The sequence below is a fragment of the Corvus brachyrhynchos genome, unplaced genomic scaffold (genome assembly GCF_000691975.1).
Source record: "Corvus brachyrhynchos isolate BGI_N302 unplaced genomic scaffold, ASM69197v1 scaffold307, whole genome shotgun sequence".
Taxonomy (NCBI): domain Eukaryota; kingdom Metazoa; phylum Chordata; class Aves; order Passeriformes; family Corvidae; genus Corvus; species Corvus brachyrhynchos.
Genome location: NW_008239288.1, coordinates 3585014 through 3611154, shown reverse-complemented (window position 1 = coordinate 3611154; position 26141 = coordinate 3585014).

Below are 26141 nucleotides of genomic sequence, written 5' to 3'. Positions count from 1 at the left end.
TTCAATAGATCTTAGTTCTCCTCCTCTCTTAGTGCTGTGAATGAGAAGGAAGAAATAGCTGCAGTTTCAAAGAATCTGCTCACCCCATTTTTGGGAACATATACATTTTACTTTAATTGTCTGAATGCCTCCTGTGTTTTAGAAGGAATATTGAGTAGGTATTTTGGTTTTGGGGAAAGGCAGTCACAAGAGGTCTGCCTGAACATAAATCTGTTAAGGAGATGACCTTATCTAGTTAGGATCAAGAAGGACATGGAGTCGAAGGAGCTGTCCATCCTGCGGAAGAGAAGGATCCAGGGAGACCACATAGCATCTTCCAGCACCTAAAGGGGATCTACAAGAGAGCTGGAGAGGAACTTTGGAGAAGGGCATAGAGTGATAGGACAAGGGGGAATGGCTTCAGACTGAAAGAGGGTGGGTTTAGATCAGATGTCAGGAAGAAATGCTTTACTCTGTGTGGGGTGAGGCCCTGGCACAGTTGCCCAGAGAAGCTGTGGCTGCCCCATCCTTGGAAGTGTTCAAGGCCACATTGGACAGGGCTTGGAGCAGCCTGGGATAGTGAAAGGTGTCCCTGCTCCTGGCAGAGGGGTTGAAACTGGATGATCTTTTAAGTTCTCTTCCAACCCAAAATGTTTTGTGATTCTGTGATTCTATCAGTGGTCATCTCATCTCAGTTGAGCTGAGCCACACCTGGAGTACTGATACCAGGCTTATGATCTGACAAAAGCTGTTGGGCTATTTTTCCATGGATTCAAGCAAAAATTCATTACACAACTCACAAAATAGTAGGGATAGATTTCTGGACATTCATTTTGTCTGGGGGGAAAACCTTGCAGTGCCTTGTTCAGTGCTGAATTTCCACACTCACCATGAGGCAGTCATTAGGGCTGACTCCATGTCGGTTAGCAAGGCCTTACTGCGAGATTTGCCATCTAAAAAACATCCTGTGGAAGGATATGCTGTTGATATCTGTCTTACAATCTCTGTGGGATTCAGGTGCCTGTCTGTGAGCTTACACAAAGCTCTGATTTTGGGTACAGGTTCACAAAGCCATGTGCCACATGAAGCACCCGGGGTGGTCCTCTCTTCCTCTGCTGATGTCAAATAGCTCAGTTTCCACTTCCTCTGGATGTGTAAGACCCACAGCCACATTCCTTGCAAACATGGTCTGAAGGAACATACATTTCCAGGTATGTCAGCACATCACCTTCTTGTTGCTGCCAAATTGTCACAGAATCATGATTTTTGAATTAAAAGCTACATCTGCATAAAGAGAGCTCAGAGAGAGACCTAAACTCTACAGTACATGGGAGGCTTTTGGAAATTACACTTGCAGACAATTAAAGGTCACATTGTTTAGCTAAGTAATAACCCATCACTGTGAAAAAGGCAGTTATATTGACTATGTCAATGACATTGGTTACATTGACTATGTCAATTTTTAATTCCATTAGCGGTATAAGTGACAATTTTTTATTTGCCTCTTCTCTTGATACACAGCAATGAAAACAGCAAATTACCACCAAATTCAAAGTAACTGAGCGGATAAGCTTCTTTCCATGCTCGTTGGCCAAAAAAATCCCCTTTCTAACCTTAGAGAGCCAGTAAACATCCTGGAAATCTCCTGAAATGACATATTGATGGACTAGAATGGTATTATATCTAATTATCTGAGAAAGGTTTACTAAGGTGTAAAGTGAGCTACACAAGCCAAATTACAGATTCCCCATCAGTCTTTCTGTATTTGATTTGGGTGGAAAAAAAGTGAAGTGCCACATTAGGTTTTCTCTGACTTGTTCTCTTGGACTAAAAGTTGTTTTTATATCCGTGGAAGTTGGGCATCATCTTAAGCTCCTTGACCACAGACACAGGAATGCTGCAAAAAGAAATGTGCATGTCAAAAGTCAGCCTGTCTCCCCCAGTTCCAGCCTTCTGCCTGCCCTTGTGCAGCTCAGTTGTGCTAATACTGATGCATGGGGAGCCTCAAACAATGCAGGTTTAAACACAGCAATGTAATTTGTTGCTTTTTAAATCTCACTCATTGTTCATTAAGTAGTACTCTTGTCCTTCTCCCCATCCCTGGAGTGAATTGAAAAGTTGGGACAAAAGTGGGAGTGAGTCACTAGTGAAAGAATTTGTTTATTTAACTTTAACCTCTGATGTAGGAGCAGCAGTTTTAGTTGCCTGAACTATGTGAAATTAATTCCACAGTAAGTGATGTAGAGCTAATTGCACAGGGATTGACAGCAGAGAGCTTGACAAGGGCTCTGTGCAGGCACAGCACTCTGTGATGACCAAAACTGCCTCATTAGTCCTAGAAGCTTCCCCATTTACCTCCTGTTCCATTCTCAGACTAAAAGCTCCTGGGTTTTAGGACGGTGTGAAGCTATTACTGCCTTCAGCTGGGTGCTGAAATGAATCCACTGGTGTTTAGGTGGTAGCTGCCTGGCAGGATTTGTATGTGGGTTCAAGTGCTCTCTTGACTCTCAGTGACAGTTAAATGTCCAAAGGACTTTTTAAAAACCCATTAGTGCCTAGTGGCACATTTAGTTGTCTGTTATCTCAATCAATCTCTGTGTAAATTAGAGGAAAATGATAATCAAATTCATTAACATTTGCAAACTGCTTTATGACCAATAGGTGTATCAACTATTATTAGCCCAAAGGCAGAGCTACTCTTATCACTGCTGCCAATACCCAGGCTCGTTTTACTTGGCAGGATTTAAACCTAACGGTTCTTATCATAAAAAGAGAAAGAAAGTGTCATCAGAACTGATTGAACTACATATTGGCTACGTTGTGTTGTAATGGCTGTCAAAGATAAACACAGGGGTGGCTTATCTTGTTTCCTAATCGTCTTCAGGTGTAATGTTGTCATTCATTTTGTTAACTCTCTCTTTGTATTTAAACCCAGGGGAGACCACAAACTGAAAAATACGCATTTGGTGTATTTCTGCTTCCTATTGGTCTGTTTGTGGGAATAATCGTTTCAAACTCAGCGACCACAAATGAGTTTATGTTTATACAAAACTTCCTGAGAAAGCACAGAGGGGACCTGCCACTCTTCACTGATGAGTTGACAACTGCTGCTGCTGCTGCTCACCCTGTGTTAGGTGTGGTCTTGCATAAGCCTGAGCTGCCCTTGCTTCTCCCAGATCTCTGCAGGTTTATGGGAGCTTGTCCTGTAGGTCTGCTTAATCTTAATCTCCTTGGCACCCAAATAAGGTGTTCCCTGGATCTTCCTTGTGTAGATAAGGAGAGACTCTGCTTGTTACAAGGGCAATATGTCCTCTAATCCAGGAGCTTTTCCAGCACTGCTGCATCTGTGATCATTGGCTGCAAGGAGCAAGCTGAGCCTGAACAGACAGCAGCAAAACTGATGTGTTAGACACAAAGCAAAGAATGAATTCCCCTTTCACCTTCTTCTAAAGCAAATTAATTGATTTTGAAAATGTTTCTTCTTCCCCAGAGCACTGCTGCTTCTGGATCATTTCTAACCTTGTCCTAACAGTACAAAAGAAACTCCCAGTTAGTTTTATCCTAATAATAACCCCATGAAGGAAGGAAGTAATCTTAGTTTTCTCATTTTTTAAATAGGGGACTGAGACTCAAAAAGGGGGATGTGGTTTATCTATTTATATGCATTTGGGCATTTGGTCTAAGCCAGTTGTCTGAGCTCCCTCTGTAGCTGATGGAGGAAGGTAGGCAATTCCAGATTCAAATATCCCATTTCTTCTTAGCCACTTAATTTAGCAGTGGAAGAGTTGGCCTATGCCTAATCCCCATTGGGATCCTGAGCTAGGTGGAGAAGGACTTTGGTCTTCTGACTGTGTGGGTGTTCTCCGAGTTTGCCTAAAATATTCTAATAGGATCACAGCCCTCACAAAATGCTGTTTTAGCTGCTTTGCTTTGCAAACCCAGCCAGTGGTGTATGATCTCCCCTGCTTAATAGCCCACTGGTTTGAACAGTCATTTAGGAAGTGAAAGCTCACAGTTCAGCCTTGAGAGAGCCTGGCTTTATCCCTCCTAGGAGCATGACCTAGATACCTTACTGCTCTTCTGAGGAGAGATGTGCTACCACATTAATCACAAACAAATTTGAGAGTGGTGGCAGAGGCCCTGGGGTAAAAGGATCAAGATGGGACCGTCCTGAATTTGTATCGACAGAAGAAAGAAGCTGCATGTCTCCAAGACTGTGACTCCGCCCAGGAAGAGGAGGCAGGTACCATGGAGAAAAAAGGTCACTGGAGGAAATTTTTAACAGCAAGGGTTTTCTCAGCAACTTCTGCTGCCTGAACAGCCCAAAGAACCACTGGGACTCCCAGAGCTTTCCGACTGGTTAATACAGTGCTGTCCCAACAACTTGATTTCTTGGATTTTTTCTTTCCCATTCCTCATCGAAATAATAATAAAAAAACCCCTCAGTTTATTTGCCAGTACCTGGTTAAAAAAATTGTTGGAATCTCACGTAGTACAGAAGGGAGCTTTTCAGCCTTTTCTAAATGGACATCAGTATCCTTTCACCGAACTGGGCTTGACAATTTCTGTGACTTTGCAACACTTGCCCTTTAGACAAGAGGTATGGAATCTTTCTAGGAATTTCAATTTCAATTTCTGATTGCACAGATTGAAGGGAAGACAAGAGAAGAAAAGTAAAGGGGAGAAAGAGGGAAGAGGACAGGAGAAGAGAGGAGAAAAGAAAAGAAAAGAAAAGAAAAGAAAAGAAAAGAAAAGAAAAGAAAAGAAAAGAAAAGGAAAGGAAAGGAAAGGAAAGGAAAGAAAAGAAAAGAAAAAAGAAAAGAAAAAAGAAAAGAAAAAAGAAAAGAAAAAAGAAAAGAAAAAAGAAAAAGAAAATAAAAGAAAAGAGAAAAGAAAAGAAAAGACAAAGGAAAAGAGAAATGAAGAGAAAAGAGAAGAAAAAAGAAAAAAGAAAAGAAAAGCAAAAATACAAAAGAAATTAAAGAAAGAAAAAATAAAGAGGAAAAGAAAAGAAATCTTCAGCTATTAAATAGAAGGTCATATAAAGAAAAGAATTGTAACTGGACTGATAACCGTGTCCCTTAAATTAATACTGAATAATTGGAAATGATAATTTGCAAGTGACATTTCCTGCATGGTTAACCATGGTATAGGCTTTATTGTTATATTGTTAAAAATGAATAAGTTGCTGCACAACTGCTAATAGCATTTGTAACTATTGAAGATAAGGCAACAGTAAGGGGTAATCAAACCACATTCTACCAAGTATAAAATGACTATGTAAAATGACATCTGTAAATCAAAGCTTAATTAGCCTGATGTAATTGACAATAACTGGCCAGCCTGTTTCCCTCGGGTGAGCTGATGGCACAGTCAGATGGGATGTCCTGAATGTAGCCAGGGTACAAGGCTGCTGCTGTCCCCAAGGAAAGGCTTCTTCCACCTTCACATCTGCTGGGTCGTTGCTCCCTTACCCTGGTTTCTGCTCATTAAAAAGCTTGTCTAAGAAAAAATAAAAACAAATTAGGCCAAGCCAGAATATTTTGGAAGAGTTCCTTGCTATAGATCAGGAGCTTCCCCTGATCTGGAGGGCTGTGCATGGAGTGTGGGACTCCTGTTTTGGGTTGGATGCTGTAGGTGTGGAGGAGACACAGAAGGAAGGCACTGGAAGGATTGGAGGGGTAGGGAAAATGCCTGATGGTGTAAGAAATGAAGAACTCTATTTATTTAGCCTGTATGAAAGAGGACAGAGAAATGCTTTGACTACACTGTATAATAGAGAAAACGCCAGATGTGAAAGGGCAGTTTAATCTGTCAGAAAGCAGATAGCAAGAATCATGGATATGAAAGCTAGATGAGTTCATTTCAGAAAGAAGGCACATATCTTTTTAACAATGAGGCTGTTTAAGGAACTATAGAAAGGAATGATGGAGTTTCCATTTCCTGATGCATGCTGCTTAATTTAGATTGAGTCACCTTCCAGGTAGAATTGTGCTAGTCCAACACAAGTTACAGCCTAGATACAGGCCTAACAGGATGAGATGGAACAGGAAGTCAAATCAGATGGTTTACTTTTTAATAATGTCTTTAAAATATAAGAGTTAGATAACACTGTCCTGTGGTACTACAAAAGCTGGTATAAACCCATTTCCTCTCATCCCATCTCATCTCATCTCATCTCATCTCATCTCATCTCATCTCATCTCATCTCATCTCATCTTTCATTGCACATAGCACTTTTAATCTAGGATAAAAACACATGATTCCAGTAGGCAGTCCAGGTTTCTCTCCTGTGTTTTACAGCTGTACAACTGGGAGTGTTATTATTATCACCATTAAGGCTTAAGCATATGTTTAATGTGCACTCAAACACTTTTTTCAACTTGCAGCCTTAATCAGTGCAGTGTAATAAGAACCAAATCATTACAGAGCAGCAGATCAGTTCTCAGAGCTTCTGCACCTTAGGCAGTGATGCCATTAATTCATATAAACCAGGCAGCACTGGGCCTGATAGGTGTTTGGAAAGGAGACCTCCAATGCAAATGCATGTTTCTTAAAATAACTTCTGTTGGGGCTACTCATGTAGCTACTAATGAGTGAGTTGTACGGAGGAATGGGGACAGGCTGGAAGCTGAAAAGAAGGTAGAAGGACAGAAATGTAATAGATGCAGTTGGAACTGACATAGGAAGGAGGTGTGAAATGAATGAAGGCATGCAAGGAATTCAAAGAATCATAAAATGGTTTGGGTTGGAAGGGACCTTGAAGATGATCAAGTTCCAACCACCCCATCATGGGCAGGGATGATGCCCACTAGATCAAGTTGCTCAGGACCCCAAAATACATGAGGTATGAATCAAAAAAAATCTGGATTATTTTCAGAGCTATCCAGAAAAGCCTCCTTTCTTCACCATCAGGCACAGACTAACTGGGTGGTGACATAAAGGGTGTACCTGCAATGTCTGTATTGTCATAGGGGTATTAGATAATAGGAAGACATTTTTTATTATAAGGGTGAGGCCCTGGCACACGTTGCCCAGATTGGTTGTGGATTCTCCAGCCCTGGAAGTGTTCAAGGCAAGGCTGGATGGGGCTCTGAGAAACCTGGTCTGGTGGAAGGTGTCCCTGCCCATGACTGGAACATTGGAAAGTAGATGATCTCCAAGTTCCTTTCCAACCCAAACCATTCTATGTTCATGCTTGGACTATCAAGCTGGGGAACAACTTGCTACCAAATCGCTAAAAGCAGGTTTGAACAAGATTATTAAAAAATACCTTGGCCTAAAGTAAGCAAAAGAAGGATCTCTGAATTTCATTCCTAGCACATTATAAAGTGCAAATATTGGTCAAATCTTTGTTAAATTTGGATTTCTGTGAAGTTTTCCTTCTGTTCAGCTTTCCTGGCATCATTCATTCATTCTGTTTTATTTTTGGGCTACTCTTACAATCAAATCTTTTCAGGATTTGGTAGCTTGGTATCTCTGCTTCTCTGTCAAATATGGTTGAATTTGGACTAAACCCAGAAGTTCTCACTGTAAAACAGGTAGCAAGATAAAAGGCACAGATAATGTCATCTCATGCACTTTGTCCCCTGAGGAAACCATATTGAAAAATGATTGGCCGTTCATACAGGTACTAAGGATAACAATACAAACCATAATTAAGGACAACAAAATTATTGGAAGGCATATTAAACCTTGTACTTCAAGGCTTAAGCTCAGCTCTAGCTGTTACAGAGGATTATAACTCTATATTAGAGGAAATAATTGATTTTCTGGGTCACTTCACATTCATTACCAAAGGGAAAAAAGTTTTAAAAAAGCATCAATTATTTTCCTTCCTGTTTTTTTTTTTTTTTCCTAACTAGAATGATTTGACCAGAATTTCCCAAAATCATCTGGGGAATCTAAACTTGTTCCTTTGTGTAGAAAAAATATTTAATACAGTGTAATTTCTTCCATCTTTCACTGAGAAGGGAAGCAAGATGGGAGTCATAGAATATTTAATTGATGTCTGCTGTGAAGTTTTATTTCTTCTTTATGGTGTCTTCATCTTCTGACTTGGGATTTAGTTGGAGAGGGGCACTGGGCTGTATGGATTAGGGTCTGGCCCAGGCATGTCATGTTCATGTGTAGGACACCATCATCTGTCCATCTTCCTTACCTACAATAACTGATACCCTGTTTCATCAAGATGTGACTGTTTTTCTCAACTGACTGTACGAGGAGTGAGGACCTGACAGCTCAGAGGGGAGGTGGTCTGACTTTCTCATCAATCTCTTGATATTACAGTCCCTGAGAGGTGAGGTACTGAAACAATCACCCCATAAATGACCAGTGCAAGTATGAGTTTATGTGCCTAAAAATTGAGGTAAAGTCCTCCAAGGTTAGGGTTAGGCTGGAAAGAAAATTTCTGCTGCTGGGGCAACATCTTTATCAGTCTGCCAACATCTCCTGAGATTAAGGCTCCTGTGAGAACTGTTTACTTATTTGCAAATTGCATTTGATTTCATGAATTTAGTTGGAAGTGACTATGACTGGACCAAGATGCAGGATACCTGCCCCAAGCCCTCACTCTGGAAAGTTCATATATGGTGTCTAGAGCCAGAGAATAACCCATTAAATGCTGGAATAGACTTCTTTTCCTTGCCCAGGAATTTGTACTTTCCCAGGATTTTGTACTGAGCTTGTGGTAAATTTTAAATGTAAAGTAAGACTCACATGTGCCTTAGCATGAGGAGAATCATCTTCCAAGCAACAATGATATATATGAATACACAGAAAACAGTCAAATCAAGCTGAATTCAGGAATATTAAGTTGACGTTTCTTGATGTGCATTTTATCTCTCCTTCTCCATCTCTTTAAGAAAAAAGCAAATTATAAACATCAGCAACAAAAATTTAGAGAAAGAGCCATTGAATAACATCAAGGAAACAAACCAGGAGAGCTGTTGCTGCAGTTTGCACTTTCTCCTCACCCATCCCTGCGGCACATTTGCCACTAAAGTCTCCAAAAGAGGATTTTGCAGCTCTAACCATGCCTGACAAAGACACCACCACCTCCACCCACCCCTTTCATGACAGCCAAGTGTGAACTGACTGTTTACTTCACTCAGATGCTTCACCTCAGTGAAAAGGTGCAGCAAAAATTGTTGCAACAAATTTGGATGCTGGTAGGTCAGTGGCTCACCTGTACTCTGGTGGCAATATTTCCTCCCAGCTACTCTGTGCTCCTGTGCTGCAACAAACGTGCATGACAAAAATGTTACAAAATTGTTACAAAAGTGGCATGAAGGCCATTATTTAAGAAAAAACACAAGCCAATTCTTCTGCAGAAAAATGGGTATCATAGAATCCTATAAGGGTCGGGGTTGGAAGGGACCTTAAAACTCACTCAGTTCCAACCCCTGCCATGGGCAGGGATAGCTTCCTCTATCCCAGATTGCTCAGAGCCCCATCCAACCTGCCCTTGGACACTTCCAGGCATGAGGCAGCCACAGCTGCTCTGACAGACCTGTGCCAGTGCTTCACCACACTTAGTAAAGTATTTCTTCCTAATATCTAATCTAAACCCACTTTATGCAGGAATACATAGTTCATTTCATCTGGTGCAGTTCTGCTAGTCAGAAGTACCTGCGATGAAGTCAATGTGTTATTCCCAAACAGGGAGGAAATAAGAAACAGTTTCTTTAGTAGAAGAAAAAAGTCTTTAAATATAATTGAGCAGACAACCAGTAACCCCAGTAAATTCCTTCCTTGGCATTAGTGATTTTGTATTGACTGATCCCAGCAGAGAATTTGGCCGACACTATGACCAGATCATATTACAGCAAACACTGCTCAGAGCATCTTCATATGGAGCTGGAATGTACCTGAGCAACATTACTGAAAGGAATTTCTTGAAGCAGGGCATGATTTTGTTTGACAAAAATCAAATAATTTGATAAAAGAGGCGTTCAGGGTGTGGCACTACAGGACTGAAGCTGATACACAACTAAATCCCTGAGCTGAGGAGCACTAGAGCCCTCCCATCAGGCTTTCTGCTACACTTTGGCCTACTGCCATTTTCAAAGAGCAGTGATGATGGGGAGGCATTGTGCTTCCTCGTATTCCATGGATGTAGAAGACCTTAATCGTCACTGTTAAACTAGAACAAAAACAAATGAAACAAACAAAAAGCAAACATGAATTTCTGTTTTCTTTTCTGGGGTGAAAGAAAACAGGAAAGTTGGTTTTGCTTCATTTCTCAGTATTTGAAATCCAGTGGGACTTTTTGGTACAAAAGCTCAATTTGGACTTGATGGGAACCCAGTGTACTAGTTTAAGTCACTGTTGGCTAATACAGTTTGAAGCTGTTCCACAATAAAGCACAACATTCAGCTGTGAGCTTTATCGCTGGGACTCATCTGACCTTTCCCAGGTAAGCTGGAATTGCTTAACACCGTGGCTACCCCAAAACTAATAGAACCTTTCAGCATGGCTTAGGCTATCACTTCACTTCCCTGACATCAATTTCTAAAATAAAATAGAAGGCTAATTGGTAAATCAGGCAAGTACTTTTTTCCTACCCCCCCGAGATATAATGGTCAAATACATTTTCAAATCTAAACTACCAACAATAAAAAGGTATGACTTAAACACAGAAATAAAAGGGGAAGCTCACATGAGGATAAGAGTTCAACAAGAATTTACCAGGCCAAATTTATTGGCCTTGATGGGGACAGGTACTAATTGCAGTCACCAAGCTTAAGGTAGAGTGGTCAGTTTTAATCAACGTGGTTGAAAACTTCAGGGAAGGAATGGATATACAGGAAACAATTTGCCTCCAGGGTTTCTGACCCCCCAAAACCATTTTTACCTCATCGTATCATGCTACTGTACCAAAATACTTTCAGAAAAATGCAAGACCACATAGGCTGACTATAGCATGAATTCTTCAAAAACTACTTGGCATGAGGTTTTGAAACTGAAGATAGACACTAACAGGATGCTTATCATACTATGTATTGGATTTTGAGATGTGTAGTAAAGCAGGAGGAATGACAGGAGCTGAACAACTGATCCAAGTGGTTCAAGGGCAGAACCATACCCACTGATTGCTCCTTAGCAGGAGGATTTTGGATAAGGAACAGCAGGTGATGTGAAATGATGGGTGTGAAAAGGCTCTTCAAGTTATCATAGGAAATTCAGATAAAAACCAAGGTGAAAGAGTGAGGAAATTAGTCAGACCCACGAGTTTGAATCTCTGCTGAATGCCCCAAAGACAAAAATTCAGCCCAAGATATAGAAGATGCATCAGAGAACAGACTGTAACATGTTTCAACAGCCAATCTGAATGTGTGGACACTATCAAGAAGAGTAAAGAAAAGATGGAAACATTAAAGCATGAGGGCTTCAGTACTGCAGCTGTGACTGTGAGGCACAGTTCCATACTGTTGCTTTCTGCACTAAACACAGATGAAAAAAGGAGAGTTCCTGCCACAAACCACTTCTAATCTCAGAATAAGGCACAAATATTCTCTAATCACCACCCACGGCACATGAGATGGGGAACCTCCTGTCTACGTTAGAGAAGTGCACCCCTTGCAGCACCGACATCGCTCATCCTCTAAACATCCCCATCAAAGCCACCCTGTCACGGGAAAAGAGGAAGCCAGAAGCATCCAGGAGAATGTGTGATCATTCCCTGGCTGAGGCTGGAGCAGCTCTGCAGGAGCAGTGCTTGGGCACGATCCCCAGGAGTGCTCCACGTGAAGCTTCCTCCAGAGCTTGGCCAGCACGCAGGAATCCGATGTTTAGAAAGCCATTTTCCTGTCCGTATAAACAATTCAACCACAATAGCCCAATTCCTGGCTCTGAGGCCTCATTTAAATGTTGGTCAGTCGAGGCCCACAATTAACATTTAATTAGTAAACTCATTACAAAGGCAGGAAGTCTCAGACTTTCCCTTCATTCTCTTTCAGGCCTCTGAAGGGAAGGACCAGGCCCGTCTTTGGCTTTCGATTCAGCAGACGGGTGGGTTTTTTTTTGTTCCCTCTCCTGATTTCCCTTTGCTTGCAGAACAGTTGCTTTCCCTGAAGCAGACAGGCATGACCTGAATACATTGAATGTTTGGCTGGAAATAATCTACTTAACATAAATATTTCCATCTAAATTTCACCCTCGATGGCTTCCTTAGTGTTCCCAGAGGACTGAAGGAAAAGTGGTTTTTCAGGGATGAGGTGGTGAGGAGCTTGGTCACCTGCATTCACAAGCCTTTGTGGCAGAGGAACTGCCAAAAAATCTGATTTTGTGTATGATGCTGGAAGGTTATGTCTATTGGCTGTGATAACCAGGAGAGAAATGACCTCTTGACAATAAGAAGGGAAAATGGTGATAATTAAAATCAAGAAAAAGCACTAATGTGGAGGATGGAGCAGACCACGCCTGTGGTGAGGCACTTTGCTGGAAATGTGTGATGGAACAGGCAGAGTGGCCTTTTTGCCAGCATGAGAGAGTGACTTGGAGTTCACACTGTAGATTACCTTACAATTAGGCATTATTCATCCATCCACAGAGCACAGGACCTCATCTTTGGCCACTTAGTTACTTTTCATGTGATTATTAAGGGAATACAAATTACAAGTAGAGCTTGTTTTTAAACAATGCTAAAAAAACCTGAACTTGCTGATTTGGAGTATGACAAGATAGACCATAGCAAAAATTATGGAAATTTATTCACCTGATCACACCTTGGAGTAGAAAGAAAAGTAAAGGTGTGAACAAAACAAAAACAATAATTGTAAAACAGGTTTTAAAAAAATTTTTTTTTTCTTTTTTTTTTTTTTTCTGGTATTTATTTTCCATTGCAGCACACAGTAGAGTTTAAAAAGTCTGTCAGCTGGCATGATATATTTTTCAGCTTGAAATTTTGAGATTTTCTCAAAGTAAACTTCGCTCTTCTCTCTAAACAGAAAGCTGTAGTACTACTGCACCACGAGTCACACAACTGTTGGATCCTTTTGCAAAGAGGGACTGTGGAGAGCAGTGAGGTTGGTTGAATTGTCTGCCTTACCTCTCTTGTCTGCCTTTTGTCAGACATGAGGAGATTGCAAGAATTTATTATTTCATAATATGAATGTCTGAAATCATAATCATCCCTTTGTTGCTGGGATCTGGCCATCTGAAAATCAATTTGGCTTGGATTCATTGCTTTATTCCATTTTATGTCTTTAACTCATTGTTTGGCCAACATTATACCTTCAGCATTTTTTCCCCTTGTGTTCACAGAACTGGAAAGAGACAACTTATAGTGATTTATGGGTGTGCTCAGCCCTGATTTATTTTGGTTTTGCACAAATGTTAAAAAGCATTTATTGTCAGGCAAATAACTTCTGTGTGCTGGACAAAGGCTTGAAAAAATATTTTCCTAAAGAACTTTCACAGGTCTCTGAGTATGGACCAGGTTTTTTGCTAGATATCTAGGTCAATATTTAGCAGAATTTTGTTGGAACATCCTGTTTCCTCTATATTTCTTCTGCAGAGAGAGATAAGCCACTGCACTCCTTTATCCAGGGCATTTACCCTCGTCATCCTCCACACCAATTCCACTCACTTGGTTGGATTGTGAGGTGAGCAGAGCCACAACTTTAGCTCCTTTTTTTGTACCTTCCACTGATGCTTTGAAATTTACTCTGAGCAGTAGTTCTGAAAGTTATCCAAAGGCTGTGGAGACAGAATGGGTGAACCTTACATCCCTTATTATCCTGTGTGCCTAAACGTGGGAGCTACCTGACCAAAAGTGCTCACCTATAAAGCAGAGATCCAAACGTGAGAAAATCACCTTGCTAGTAAATGGAAAAAACCCACATCTGAGTTAGTTGAGAGCAGAGTGTAATTTTTATTCTTTAAAAGTGGAGAAATCAGCTGTTTTCCTCCAATGTTTAGAACTCCCTATGAGGGTATCCTAGACATCCACTTGGAGGTAGGCTCCTGTCCCAGTCATCTTAGTGTACCTGAGATAGATTCATCCAACATGTAACTTATCTGAATGCATGCAATTGTCATTTCTGAGTTGTACAGTATTTTTGTTCTTGCTGTGTTCAGGATTTAACAACAAAAATAATAATCACATAAACAGCTCCTAATCAGCAGATTTTAGAAATGAAAGGACCAAGGCAAAACAGAGGAAACTCCAATCACTTTTCTGTTAAGCATCACTAGAACCATATGAAACTCTGACGTTTACCAGTACAAAATATAAAAACAATTTTTTAATTATTATTATTCTTTATTTCATTTTCTCCGTTTTGGATGGATGATTTTCTTTCAGAGCTTCATAAAGGGCATCCTGTCCCAAAGAGTTCTCAGTGAATATTGAAGCATCCTTTTCAATGTGGTGTGAAATCCAGGCTTGTCTCAACCACTGCCATGTGCTGGTGGTTGAACAGACAGAGAGAAGAGCTCAGCTCTCCAGATCTAAAAATAAAATCAGACATATGCCAGCCTCTCCAAGGTGTTTGGATAGTCCAAATTTTCATGCAATAGTCACACACTGCCTGGAGATCCACCTACATTCCATAAGACAGTGTTTTCCCGGGGTTTTGATTTGTCCACAGTGCAATGTATTAAGTCAAAGAAAACAGGTAAAAATGAACTGTGGAAGAGTGATCTGGCTTGTGGATGGTATCCCTGAGAGATGTTGCCACTGTGCATTAAAGGTTAAAAATCCATTAAAAATAAGCTTTCTCTTAAATAAAGGAGCCCTGGCACAAGATGATGAGCTAATAGTCTGGGCCAGTTGTTTTATAAAATGCTTGATTCCCTGAAATTGTAAATGACTGGCCCCATAACACAAGCACTGCAAGTAAAAGCATGGTCGTAGCTGCATCAGTTTGCTTTTCTTTTACTATTTTTTTAAAAATTAAAATTAAAATCAGGAATAGAAATAAAACAGACCAGAGTTCATGACCTGTTCAGGAATGCAATTAGCCCATAAAAATCATGACTGGGATTTGTTGCAAGGTAGAAACATGATCCCTTAAAATAAAGTTGCCCCTTTGCAAAGTACCAAATGATGGGGAAGAACAAAATGAGGGAGAGATGAACGGTTCTTATTTTAACCCCACTTCCCTCCCTCCTCAACCAGAAAAAGCTGTAAAAGAAAAGACCCATCACCTCCTGTAGTCAAGTTTCACAGCAAACAAGAAGTCCTGAGCAACTCTATGATTACTTTTATCTCTGTAAGACTAATCCCATGATAAACCTCTTGTTTCCTATACTTGATGTACCACTATTTTACTACTCCTGAATGCATCAAGCACATTGTGGATGGCTCACTACGAACAAACAGAACCTGACAGTTTCCTTCCTTAAAATAAACAGAAGTGGTACTTAGACACAGTTCAAAGAGTTTAACACTCCCAGAATGGCTATTATTACCCTTTAGGTGGGCAAGTAGACCCAGTTTTTCATTCTAGTGAAGACAACTTTTTAAAATTTTGCTCCCTTCCTATTTTTTTACTGGCAGTAAAATGACAATATAATTACCAAGCCTGCTTTTTTACAGTCCTCTGCTTCCACTTTCCATGCCAAGTCATCTATGTGTTTACACCACTGCTTGTTTACTTCCACCTCTTTTTCTGAGAAAAAGTCGTGCCATTTGGACTTCTCAGAAAGCATTTTAGCAAAGACAACACCGTACTGGACTGTTGGCCAACAGCAGGAGAGACTGTATTTTAAAAATAACATTACAGTTACCTCTATGAGGCCTTTGATCCAAAGACTTCTGAACCTTAACGGTTTCCAATCTACATGGAGTTCATAAAAGAAGTGCAAATTAATATGCAATTACTGTTCTGAATGAAACTACTACTTGGAAATTCCTTCATCATTAGGGTCTGTGCTCATCCTGTGTGAGTGTGAGGAGCTGCCCAGAGTGTCTAGTACTTCTAGATTATACACCAAGAGGGTGGGTAGAAAGGAATTTAAATTCTCTAATAGTAAGTATTGAATTTTTGATGGGCCTACAGGAACAAGCCAAGTGGAGGAGTCAGGAGCATGTGGCATAAGAGAAGCTGAGGATCCTGGGTTGGTTCAGGGTTTTAAGATGAGAAAATTCAAGATCACTTATAAGATTGGGTATTGCAGCTCTTTTATGAGGGGTGTAGAAAAGACTGAATCAAACTCTTCTCTCAGTGCACAGCAACAGGACTAAGGAACAGCCAGGACAGTGGGATATTTTGGACTTTTTTTTTTTCACCTTGAGAGTGGTCAAACGATGGAAAAGAGCCCTGTGAAATCACCATCCTTGGGAATATCCAAAATTCAACCAGATGGGACATTAAGCAGTTTAAGCTAACTTCAAGGATGGCTCTCCTTTGAGTGAGAGGCTGGATCATGTGATCTCCAGACTTTTCTTAAACCTAAGTGTCTTCCCAGTAAGAAAGTAAAGAAAAAGTAGTGTTTTCCAGTGGCTATTTGGACCTTTCCCTCAAGCAGTCAATATCCTAAACACCTGAATAAAGGCAGGAGTTAATATCCGAACCTTGTGTACCTTATGTACCTAATATATTATTAGTGCTGTGCAGCTTCAAACAGGTGTGATTGAATTTTTCCTGGAAATACATTGTTTTTTCATTGAATTTCTTGGGTTTTAGATGGAAAGTTTTCAGTTTGTGGAGCTAACTTGAAGGTTTTCAAGCTCATGACAAAAATTTCCTGTTTTTCCACAGTGCATGCCTTTTCTAAAAGAAATTATGCAAATCTGTAATTGCCAGTTTAGAATCACAGAATAATTTAGTTTAGAAAAGACCCTTTAAGATCACTGAGTTCATCATTAACCCAGCATTGCCAATGCCATCATGAAACCATGTCCCCAAGTACCACATCTACACATTTTTTAAATGGCTCCAGAGGTGGAGACTCCACCTCTTTTCTGGCTGACCTGTAGTGATGGCTAAGAGAAAAATGTTTTGCCCTGATATTAAGAACATACTAAGAAGAGATCTCTGTAAAGAAGCCTATTCATTTTGAGCTTGTAATACCAAATGAGCCCCTTAGATCCCTACTGAAATGCTCCAGAAAGGTCAGGAGTTCAGAGAAGTGTGAAAAGGTAGGTTTGGGGCTGGAATTCACAATATGCTTGAAGGAGAAATGGACTGTTTGGTGATGCTGCTGGGTTTGTCACATGTAGGAATAGGGTGATGTGTGACTGTTGTAGGTGTGTTAACAAACCTGTGGAGTTACTATTCTTGGTTTAGATTTTCAAGAAAAGTTGCTGGCTTAGCGTTCTTGGTTAGAAGGTGTGAGCAAACCCAACACAAGCAAAAATCCCAAGTCTAACCAACAGAGATGTGCAGAAATGGTCTCCCTTCCTCTGCCCTCACTGCTACCACGGTTTGATGGTATCTCCAGTGTGAGAGGAGCATTGTGTCAGGTTTAGTGACACAGGGAACAAAACCAGAGAAGAGCTGTACTGGGAAACTGCAGCTGAACACACCTCCCAACCAACCTCCTCTGCATTGGGGTTCCACTGGCAGCAGACCTATGGGAAGCTCTGCTGTGGCCTTTCCCTGGGGCTGAAACTCCCTGGCATTATTCATTTTGGCACACACAGAGGGGGTATCACTGTATGCAATACCTATCTACCATTGCATGGAACAAAAAAAAAAAAAAAAGACAGGAAAGAATGGTATAAACCTTATGTTTCAAATATGATACTTGACAGGACTGTCTCTACCAGTTTGTCAGTGCCAGCAATGATTCAACTGTATAAATCAGCTTTGATTTTTCCCAGGTTGCCAAGGCTGGAATAACCTGTAACACTGATTAGGTTGTGGGTGTTTTAAAGCCCTCCTAATGTATTCAGGGAGGGATAACCATCCTCTTTTTATAGCTGGGTAAACTGAGGCACAGGGAGGAGATGCTAACCAAGAGTTACAGTGCCCCAGCCTGAGAGAGAAGCCAGCTCTCCTGACTGCTCAGTGCTTGCCTTTTAACCACTAGACCATGAATCCTGTTTGCTTTGTTTCCTTTGGGTTTTGGGCATGTTTGTTTTCCCCTTTCATGTACCTAATGATGCTGGTCCATAGCAGGCAGTGGACAGCTGATGGATTACAGGGAGCCCCTGGCTGGAATGGGGAGCAGGACGCTTCACCAGCTCCAGAGCTATTTAACTCTCCTCCTATGGTGCTGGTCTGGGTCCCTCCCACTCATGCTCATATAACATCCCTGGGGCAAGGACATCAACTGCCTAAATGGAAAAAGGAAACATTTCCTGTGTCTCTAACTACTTTAAGTGCAGTTTGGCACCTTCAAAGGAAGCAGTGTGCTTAGCTTAGTCAGCCAGCACTCAGTGGGTCTTCAGAAACCTGTGATTTTGGTGGACAAATCCATCAAAAATTGCACATTGGAAACACAACTCAGCACTCCCAGGAAGCTGGAACTGCTTGTGACCCCACTGATACCCATGAGCCCAAACTGCAGAGCAAAGAGATTTTAAACTCGGGTTGTTTTTCACTCTCACTTCACAGAACTTCATTTTAGACTCCATCCATGTTGTTCATCACAATCTCTGTGCCTAGGTACTAATGAATCATCTCTGCTTCTGTACTTCACCATTCTTTCACTGAAGGCTCTGCTAGCAGGTCAAAGAAAAAGAGACACAGAGAGACAGGGCCACCAGTGCAAATGCCTGAGGAATCACTTGATCTTTCTCTACCTCACAGCATCTGCAAAGCTGTTAAACCACAGTCCTGCCCAGTTTACTGGCAGAGAGGACTGGCCTAAGACAGCGAAGCAAAGTATTTTTGTGCAACTGCTTCAAGTATATCTGTAGGCATTATGTTTTAGCTTTTTTCCCCTATTTCCCCCATTTTTCCAGCTGTATACTTAGATCCTGTTCCCAGTCTTAACATATCTGAAAACAAAACTGTAATAATTTTGTGTGCACAGGAAAATGGGTCAGATAGCATTTAAATCCTTATATGAGTTTTTTCCTCCTTTTTTGTTTCATGCAGTTGCATCTCACAACTGGCCTTAGTGCAGATTTGAGTCCACTAATTGTGCACTCCACTGGAAGCTAGACTGAGCCTTTGGGTTCAAAAAGCTGAGTAGTATTTAAATACATCAGCCCCAGGAAGAAACCCTAATATTTTTAAAATATCCCAGTAGTTCTTTCAGGACAGCAGAAGGTAACTGGTTATTATAGGTGATTCCAGGGTGTCTCTTATGGTCCGAATTGGTGTCTAAAACTCCACTGTGCTAATTGTTGTCCAAAACCAGCTCAAAGGTAGGTCCAAAAAGTTGAAAAAAAAATTATTCTTTTTCAGCCCAGGCTGTATAACAGTGTTGTAACAGTGTTCCTTAGGGACCAGGACCTCCCTGCCATGAAGCCTTGATCCCTGAGGGGGGGGCCCAGACTTTCTGCAAAGCCAACAGAGCAAAAAACTCCTCCAGGACTTCCTTCACTGACTCACCCCCTGCCCATTCACTTCCTAAAATGCAGGCAATGAGATACCTACCTGTGACCATGCCTCTTCAGAGAAATGAACTCCTCTTATCATGCTTATTTATGAGGATACTGTCTATCAGGTGTAAGGACCTGTAGCTGATGCTGTAGGACAAAAAATCTTAAAAAATGGATACAGACTAGGGAACACCTGAAATGTCACTATTATCTCCAGTTGCCAGAGGCAAAGCACTTACTGGGATTATTCTCATATTATTTCACCATTAGAGTTTCTTATTAAAATGCAAGCCCTGACTTAGCTGGGCACTGCTAACATGCAGTCTCCAATCAAGACGAGCTATGATTTTAGTCTTAATGCGTTAAGGAGGGTTGTGCTATGCTTGTGTGAGTATTACCAAAGTCAGACAGATGCAAAAAGGGAGAAAAACTATTTATGAGTGCCAGAGTATCTCCTTCATCTGCTCCACCTCCCCCAAATGAAGCCAGAAGCTGTAGTAAACATTTTCTCTCCTTTTCTCTTCCCATATCTTGGGGAAGGGGTAGTCAGGTGGCTCTTGGTGGCAAGAGATTTCATCATCCTGCAAAATCAGGAATGTTTGCTAGCCCTGGGAATGATGTATATCCTGGTGTGAAGCATGTGAATGAGGGCACATGGTGAATGTCACGGGAGCCGTGGCTGGGTGCGAAAGGGCCAGAGTGAGGACAGTGGTGCTGAAAGGGCATCCTGTGAATGAGGTGTGACTGAGTGCTGGGTGGTCCCGTGGCAGCCTCCTGCTATTTGATGGGCAACCAGGGAGATGCACGTGGCTTGTAGCTGCACCAGTGGTGTTCTACTTCTTTCACAAGCTCAAAAGGGAATTATAGTTTTGAAAGAATCACAGCTTTTGCTTAAGCACTGTGGGATATTGGGAAGAGCCCTCAGTCACCAGAGGAAATTTTCTTCAGACATACCCTGTTCTGTCTCTTGCCAGGACTGTCTGATGTCAGAGAGACAGCACCCTGCTCGAGTAAGGCTACCTGTTTTTTTTGTGCCAGGTTTTTAAGGAGAGCTTTGTACAACCTTGTGACAGTTTCAACTATGACTTTGAATAAAATCTAATAAGAGAATAAGACTTCAATTTTTTTGAAAACATTTATTAATTCAAACCCAGATGCTTTTGGGGGAAAAAACCCCCAAACTGAAACAACCCAAAAAACACTGCCCCACCCCCCACCTTCAAAAAGCCAAACTGGTTTCCTTGAATTTCCTATTTCCTAAGAGAAAAGCTTTCATGAGCCATCATTTTGATCTTTCTTTTTCAAGGGATAGAAAATTCGATTCAGCTGTTTAACCCCAGTAGTTCTTAAACACAATAATGATTTCTGAAAATTAATCCAGATCCTCAAAAGGACCCAAGTGCTTCTCTGTCTTTTAGGAGGAGAGAGATGCATCAGACTTCTGCTAACAAGGTTTCAGGGGTGTCTGCCTATGGCAGGAGCACATGTAAGTCACCCACTGAACATGTTTTGTGTACCCCATAGTAATGCCCTGGTCTCCAATCCACGTTTCCTGACCCACAGTGGAGCACTGTGCCTGTGGTGGAAATACCTGTGGGTGGCAGATGTATGAGGAGGATGTTTCCAGGACAGGCTGAAACCTCTGCTCTGCTCCAGAGTCCTTGAAACAAGATGGGATGGTCCCACAGGTTGTGTCTGGCAGTATCTGGTCCTGGGGCAGAAGAGAGATGCCAGGATAACAACAAATGTGATGATCATCACCCAGAGGGGAAAATGGACCAGAAGGCAAAGAAATGAAGCTGGTGTATGAGGCTTGGAAGGACCCATTCTGGGTAAGAAGCCCCCAAAGCTGATACAAAACAGTATTTTCCAGAGCTGGGGATTTCACCCTTGTTTTCAGTGAGCAATCCTTGGTTTATCTGCAAACTAGTCTTCTTCTGCTCTCCTATGACATGAAGATGTGCCTGAAGCTTCTGCTTGTGGTAATTTTTTTTTTTATTTTTCTTTTCATATTTAAGAAAAAGCAGAAATACTCCAATGAATACTTGCCCCATCTCAAAAAACCAACACCAAACCAGTTTTTGAAATAAATGAGACAGCTCTACAGCTGTGACTGAGAGAGGGTCAGGCTGCAGCCAGCTACAGAAAGCACTGGTGATGGGAGAGTCTGACAGTGTGGAGACTGGGGGTGGAAGTTTTGGTAGAAGAGAAGGTCATTTAGTAAAGGCAGGGGACTCTTTACACCATCTGAGTCTCTCACTGTCTACAATGGCAGTGCTAAAGTTCACAAAGGGTATTCAAGAGACCTGCTGCATGGAAACACTTTTCTTTCAATTAGTCACCAAAGTAGAAAGTGAGAAAGAGAAACCAAGCCTGTTTCTTCTTTATTCAGCAAGTCTGCTGCACAGTCCATCTTCCTTGAACCCCCTGCTCTGATATCACCTCCTGAACTGGGATCTGTCATTTTGCTCATGTTAAATGTATGAAGTTCATGGCGTGAGTAGCAGTTTGAAATGGATGCTACACATGATGGATTATCCCTCACCTGGAGGATGTAGCATTTGGAACATGGAAGTTGAGCTGGAGCCAGGAGCACTGTGCCCTCTCCTTTGCAGCTGGTGCTGAGTGATGGGGAGGAAATCTCTTAGCTGTGAAGATTGGCAGGGTTTATAAGCTCATGCTCGTGCACTGATGGCAGGAGACTTTCCCCTGCATGAGGCTGATTTCATCTGTGCACTCCCAAATTTGCCATCCAGGTAAGCTCTTTTCACCATGTAAAAGAAAGGTTCCAGTCAAAACCCTGGCTGTGAGCACAGCTGGGATGCACAGGTGTGGGTTTACAAGGAGTGGGAAAGAAAAGGGCTTTAGCCCCCTCATTAGCCTGCACCTCCTTTCATTTATGGCCAAAGATCTTGTGCTCCCAGGCTGGGTCCTCAGCAGTGCTGTGGGGAGAAAGAGAGAGAAGAGCAAGCAAGGGGACAAGTCCAGCACGATGTGGAATGCTGGGAAGGGAGGGGCTCAGCTCTCTCCACTGGCGCTTGGGCTCCTTCTTTCCTTGTGTATCCAAAACACCAAGGCCTGACCTGTCCCCAGCCCCGCTCCCCCCACAACAGTTCTTTCTGTGGCTTCTGGCTGGGATATTGGCTGGTTTTTCCATAGTCTCCCAAGCAGCCCATCTCTCCATCTCCTGGAGGTACTCCTGCTGTCATGTTCCTGGCTCATCATTCCACCTTCTCCCTTAGCTCAACACGTCTGTTGCCAGAAACAACCAACACTATGCTACCAACGTATGGGATCCAGCATTAAAAGAGGAACTTTTGGCACACCTATTTTTCTTTTCCTTTTCTGACATGTCCTGGGTGACATCTGCTCCTTTCTTGTCACCCTGCAGTATGCATATCAGCTTTTAAAATTTAATATCTATGGCTTCATGCAAATTTAACTTTTTTTTTTTGTCTTTGACTTTACTGAGCCAATGGCTGTTTTTTGTTGCAGCATTGCTTTGCATTGAAGCTGTGCTGCACTGTACCTTATTATGTCTAAGGATTGGATTTATTTAATTGTAATTCCTTAGAAAAATGCCATTTTGCATTTAGACTTAATGTGGGGGGCAGGATGAAGACTGGAGCTCTCCCTCCACTAAGGAAAACTGGCTGTAAGTAATGCCTGTTGAATGAGAAAGGGGTTCCTGCCTTCTTACACAGCTATTCCCACGGAAGGAGTATTTTATGTAGACATCTTGCTGGCATGGGAAAAGGCACCAGGACCTCAGGAGCTGCAGGCCAGACCCTTGCCACTGTTCAGGATGCTGTATTTCCTCCTGAGACTTCTCAGGCTGACCCCAGTGGCCCTGACTACTGCATGTGACTCCAAGCACAAAGAAGGCTGAGCTGGGCAAGGGAAGATGTTTGTGCTTGTCTTTTCTCTTCTTGTCATGTGTAAAAAACACTTTGGGGCTGCACATCAGGCTGATTCGGGCACTGTTCATCTCTGTGCTTTGCCAGAGCAGCACCAAAAGGGAATTCCCCCTATGCTTTGGTTGTTTTACTTCACATCCAAAATTGCCTTTGCTCTGTCTCCTGTGTACACAAGAAGTTTTGGCGTGTTATCTGCAAGTATGGGGGAGAAAAAGAAAAGGGAAAAAACCCTATAAAATGCATTCATTTCTTTGGCTAACGCTGCCACTGAAAAATGTGCTGCTGTTTTTGTTTTTTTTTTTTTCCGAGTGATTTTTGGGTTATGATGGAGTTGGTTCATAGTACTAAGCTCCAGAGTTGTGGTTAATTAGTAGCCAGTTTAGGAAATTATGTTATCATTACCTCATCCTTTCTTAGCTTAGCAGCTTTCCTCATCTTCCACCTCCCTCCTTTCTCCATCCCCTCCAGCCTTCCCTGTTCAGGGATATTGTTTTTGTTAATGGCATCTCTGTTGCACATGCAGACTCAGATTTCCTAAACACACCTCAGCATTTTGGGTCTCCAGGAGTTTGAAAATGCACATTAATTAATTTTTTTTTTTTTTTTTTGCAATGAGATTGACCACAGAAAACCAAACCCAAACAAAAAAAAAAGCATTGTTTTTTGTTTCCCCCTCACCATACTGGTTTTACTCTGGCTCTTGCCCCTGAAGTTCCATCTCAGGCACCCAGTCTGATGCTGGGCTGACCTCCCTGTGCCCTGTGTTTGTTGATGATGAGCATGATTGCTTCCACCCTCTGCCATCCTCCCCCACGTGAAAAGCAAAGGGGAAAACAAACAGCAGGCAGAAGCAAAACAGCCAGGTCCCCTCAACAAGTGGTAGCAACGTGCAAAATTAAAAATAAAAACCATGGAGGGGGAGATAAAACCCACAACTTAAAAGGGTATTTTCTAGTGGCCTACTTTGAGATCAGACATTTGCTAATAATGACTGAGGAGGAAGCGGAGTGGGAGTGCAGAGATGGAGACCTCAGGTTTACTGGTCTCTGTTCAACTCTTTTCTCAGCCAGGCTTTGGATCTGCAGTGTCTCAGGATGAAAACCCAGGAGAGACACATGGGAGGAACACTCATCTACCAAGTTTTGGCCTAGAATAACTTTAAATTGGTCCTTTTTTATTCTGTTTCCATTGTCTATCAGTTATGGAGCCATTTTAGCAGTTTGTCCTCCTTAATGTGATTGAGGTCTGTTATGCCACATACAGGGAGACCTGGCCACTTCAGGGAAGGATAGTTGACGTGGAAACCCCTGGAAAACAAAGGTCTGAGCTGCAAAATCCTGAGCTGTAGCTCTGAATCATCTTATTGGTGTGGCAACATGCACATCCTCTGTATCTGAGCATGAAGAAACACTTGCATCAACCACCTACCACTTGATTGCTGTTGCTGTGCACAATATAAGCATTTCACCAAATGTTGTTCTTTTTCTTTTCTACTTTGGCTGGTTTTTTTTCAATTCCGTCTGTCTTGGTCTCTCATGCCACACAGGGAGCATGCTTGGGTGGATTCACAGAATCACAGATTGTCTCCATTGTGTCCTCTAAGAGGGTCTAGATGAGGATTGTGACCCTCAAGATTCACCTCACACATTTGTCTCCCCTACACAAGGCCAGTTCCCCCTCCTCTGCGGTGGTCACACTTCTCAGGAATTTTCAGACCAGGTGGGGGTTGGCTCACAAGTTTGTACTTTCTTCAGCAAGCTTCTTATGGTGTTTGTGGCTTTTGCCAGACCTAAAATATTGTGCTGCTGTTCTCAGCACCCCTCCTACTCAACATGGATATGAGGGGTCTGGAAATGCACGTGATCATCCACACACACTGTCCCTGAAGCTTGTAGGAGAAGGGCTTTTACTTCCCCACAGTGATCACAATATTGAGACAGGCCAAAATCACCCCAGCTCTTGCCATATCACATTTCAAGGCAGAACTATCTGTTGCCTCTCAGGCAGTCTTTAGGCCGGCCGGGGAAATAGGTTGTGCCTGAAAAAAAAATTAAACGCGTTACTGAATTTTAAGCAGGACTTTTCACTGAGGATAAATCAAGTTTCAAATCATATGAGCTGGCTGTAGCCAGCACCAGCAGTGGGATGTGTGGGGAAGGCTAATGCTTGAATTCCTTCCATACGCTTGGCACTAATTCCCACTGAAAATTGTATGAGTTGTAACACCCTAATATTTATTTTTCTGGAAATTTTGTGTGTCTCATCGAACATCTCTCCCCAGGTTTGTCCTCACTGAACAGTGTATTTCAAAGGCTTTTGTCAGTCATTGTGTTTGTGCCTGTTTTCCCAGGATAAATCTCTTTTCCATCTCCTGCCTAGGCAGTACATCTCCCAGGGCAGCTTCCTGCTATAGCTCTGTCCCCAGTCACGGGTCACAGTTGTGGCTGTCCCAGAAAGAGGAGCTGTGGGACTGCATGGGAGAAAATGGGAAGGACAACATTTCTAGGAGATTCACACTGCTCTGATATTGGAAGCATCCATCCATCCATCTCCTACACAGATCCATCATTTTATGCTCTGTGGATGTCAGGCTTCTGGGGTTCCCTGCTGGCTGAAGGGCTCCATCCTGGTGGTTCCTATGGTGGTTGTCAGCATTTCTCAGCCATCAGGGTGGGATGGTGAGAGCCAAAGACAGCCCTTAAACTCTGTGGGGTAAGTGACCTTACCTAAGGAGAGGACCTGCTCCTTTCCCTGTTCACTGAGAGGGGACAAATCATGGGAGTCTCAGCAAGATTCCTGCT